The sequence below is a fragment of the Colias eurytheme genome, chromosome 30 (assembly GCF_061535395.1).
Source record: "Colias eurytheme isolate Ceu_HAF_F1 chromosome 30, ilColEury1 Martin Lab GWU primary, whole genome shotgun sequence".
NCBI lineage: Eukaryota > Metazoa > Arthropoda > Insecta > Lepidoptera > Pieridae > Colias > Colias eurytheme.
The window spans coordinates 3,738,252-3,742,212 of record NC_143009.1 but is presented as its reverse complement, the minus strand read 5'-3'; positions in this window follow the sequence as shown (position 1 = coordinate 3,742,212).

Below are 3,961 nucleotides of genomic sequence, written 5' to 3'. Positions count from 1 at the left end.
AATAATTATGAAACATCAAACAATGACATTTGAATTGTCGTTGTCAAATGTCGTACTTTTTTTTGTGTTTATTGCAAGATGCATGGACGTATAAAAAAAGACGGACGGTATATCGCCTAAACATTGAGTGAAGCCTAGTAATGGCGGCGAAACATCCATGTGTGTGTGCCATGTTGCCATGGCAACAGCTGTCCTGATGACAATGGCGGCTGTATTTTTTTCTATAAATTTTGCCGTAATAATTTTGTCATTAAAACATAAAAGAAATAACTTGCTTCCCTGTGGAATGTAATCCCTTGTGTTTTGTTATTTAAAATTGTACTGTTGCGACACCATTTAACCACGCAAGACGGCATTTTAAATATTTTTTTGTGAAACAGTGACGCAGTTAATCAGTCGGTAGTTCACGACGTAATGGCAGCCGACTAGCTTACTATGGTGAGAGTGTGTGCGTGTTTATTGTCTTTACACGATCGCTAGCTTACTATGGTGGCTTCACGTTGTTTGTTCGTAATACGGCGTCCGTCTTTTTTTATACGTCCATGATTATGACTTTAAATCGTTCAGAATTGTCTGAAAATGTCTTGGTGAAAAAGTGAAAAACATGTTCGTGGATGTATTTTGTACAATGTACAAAATATTTTGTAACTTCTTTGTAATTTATAGAAGTGCAAGTAGTTACAATAAATACATTGGTACGGATTGAATAAAATACGCAAATTTCTAGTAAACCATTTTTATTTTCAAACATACATAATAATACAATACATAATAAGTAATAACCAATTATAAATATACACATGTAAGAAAATTATTATTTATTATTATTACCTACAACTGTAACGTACACATATTTAACCTTAAACTTAATCTTAAATAAAGCATATCTAAATATAAAAACTGCCCATAATTCTCTTACGAACTCTTGCGCAGTTCCTGTACATAAAAAATAATAATGGCAGAAATGCGTGAAATTATATATCATTCAATTACTATTAAATGCCATTCTAAGGTTATGTGTTCCGATTCAAATAATTAGGCATATTTAATGCCTCATTTAGCGAATTTTCTCACAGATAACTTAAATGTTTTTCCCACAGTAACAAGGTTTTATTTTGTTCAAATTTTGTAGAAGATAGTATCGTGATTGCTATCAGCACTCATAGCATTTATGAGTTTGCGAAACACATCATTATTTCTTACTGTCAGAGTTTAGGTATAATACATATATTTAAAGATCCTTGCTGTTATTAGTCTTAAAAAATAATTTTCATAATTTAAGCAGCTTATATCCTATGTATAACTACGATTAGGACATAGAAACGTGTTGTTCCCAAATTGTAGCTTATTTTCTATCACAAAACACAGATAAAATTGTGTAATTGAACGGTACACAAAATATGTGATACAATTTACCCTATCTCTTACAGGGTAAATACAAAATTTAACAGTTCTCATACGATTTAAAATTTTCATTTTTCACCATTTCTTCGGGAAAAATCCTTACTTATGCGGATTTCCTTACATTCAAGTTACAACAGAGTATATTAGTAGATATATTTTATGGTATAATATATTTTATGGTATAATATTTATGTCTGGAGACAGTTGGGAGGCTAGACAATGACATAATCTTCCTTTTACCAGAAACATCTAATCATCATTATCTATAATCAGCTTCTTTCGATGAGTTGATTTGATAACGCGGGCGAAAAGCTATATATACATAATAGGATCACTAGCTGCGCCTCGCGGTTTCGCGGATGAACCTGCGGGAGCAATCAACTATTTCTTATTTCTATAGCTCATAAGTTATTCTGACACATAAGCTACATCACTGCTAAGTATTATCAAAATCCGTTCAGTGGTTTTCCCGTAAAAGAGTTACAAACATGCTCATCATAAACTTTCGCATTTATAATATACCTATAGATAGGATAAATCGATTTAATAAATATTTATCTGTTTACAGTTACAATACGCCGCAAACTACGAGTTCGGGTACAGAGTACGGGACTCAGACAGTGGTAACTTCTACGGACAGTACGAAGCAAAGAAAGGGGAAAGCACCAAAGGTCATTACCATGTTTTGTTGCCAGATGGAAGAATGCAACAAGTCGTATATTCTGCAGGACCTAGTGGATACCATGCTAACATTAGTTACGAACATTTAAAAAACGAATAAAGTACGAAAAAGTGTCAGTTCCGTATTAAAATTAACAGTTAATCGTCCAAAAATTGAGGATTGCAATAATTTTACATTTGAACCTACAAGGGTATTCCCGAGAATTATATTGTGATAAGATTTTTTGTATAGTAAGGTTAGGTTATTCTTTAATTATAACCGTTAGTACAAATAAAACACAATAACTTTTAAATTTATTTAAATTTAAGATTACATATTTATTTCTTATACGTAACAAGTTATACATTAATACAATCACAACGAGCCTTAAAATCACTTGCAAGCTTGCAAGTCACTTTTTACGAACTGAACCTTTAAAATGTTTTTCGACGTGTTCCAAATATGGAGTCTCTTCAAAAAATGGCGGCAAATATGGTCATTGTCAAATTATATAGCCAAATGAGTCGTATTCCCGCCATTGCTTCAGAAGTGAAAACGCTAGAAAGCTGTTATTTTAACAAGCAAATTATTTTCGTAAGCTGACATTATCTCGCTTCCTGCGTTACATAAACTTACATAAGGGTTATTTATTGCTTAGTAATTACTAATTACACATAGCCCAAATGTGCTGTATGGACAATATAATGCTGTATACACACAAAACCATCAAAGTCCGACTTAACGGCTATTTAATGGCTTTTTTCTCTATGTGTACGCAGCTTAAAAACGAAAGCGTTAGAACTGTCACTGTCATTTTATGATGTAATAGTTGACAATGTCAATAGTCATGAACTCTATGGAAGTCGGTAATGAGCGGTAATTTATGTTATTCAATTTCTCTTTTTTTGTGCTGAGTAACATATCTTACGAGTCAATCATATTACAATGAGAAGATAATAACAGTGAACATCGATTTTATAATAGGGTGTATTACTTGTGGTATTACGTTCGATTCTTTTTGTAACGATTATGCGATAAAACTTTGTTCACCGATTATATTAAGTTTGATTTTATTAGAGTATTAGCTTACCTACTTCCGACACTAGAATACGATCACTAGTTATTTTAATAGCTAGATACATGGACGTATAAAAAAAGACGGACGGTATATCGCCTAAACATTGAGTGAAGCCTAGTAATGGCGGCGAAACATCCATGTGTGTGTGCCATGTTGCCATGGCAACAGCTGTCCTGTTGACAATGGCGGCTGTATTTTTTTCTATAAATTTTGCCGTAATAATTTTGTCATTAAAATATAAAAGAAATAACTTGCTTCCCTGTGGAATGTAATCCCTCGTGTTTTGTTATTTAAAATTGTACTGTTGCGACACCATTTAACCACGCAAGACGGAATTTTAAATATTTTTTGTGAAACAGTGACACAGTTAATCAGTCGGTAGTTCACGACGTAATGGCGGCCGACTAGCTTACTATGGTGAGAGTGTGTGCGTGTTTATTGTCTTTACACGATCGCTAGCTTACTATGGTGGCTTCACGTTGTTTGTTCGTAATACGGCGTCCGTCTTTTTTTATACGTCCATGGCAAGATGATATGACTATTTGCCAGTATCAAGTACTCGGTGTACTCGGAGCAATGAGCTAGCGCGCAAGAGCAACTTTTGTCTCCGCAATTATTTTGTCTCTCCCATCAACTCTATCCCCCTAGCTCTCTCTAGCTACTCCCTCTAGCCCATAGAGTAATATAATATATACTATATTAATACCTAATCTGTGCCTCTAGCTCTATAGCGCGCAAGAGCAATCTATGGGCTAGTAAGAAAGTGCGCGCACGTAGCGACGCAACTTCCTATAGAGTTGATGGGAGAGACAAAATAG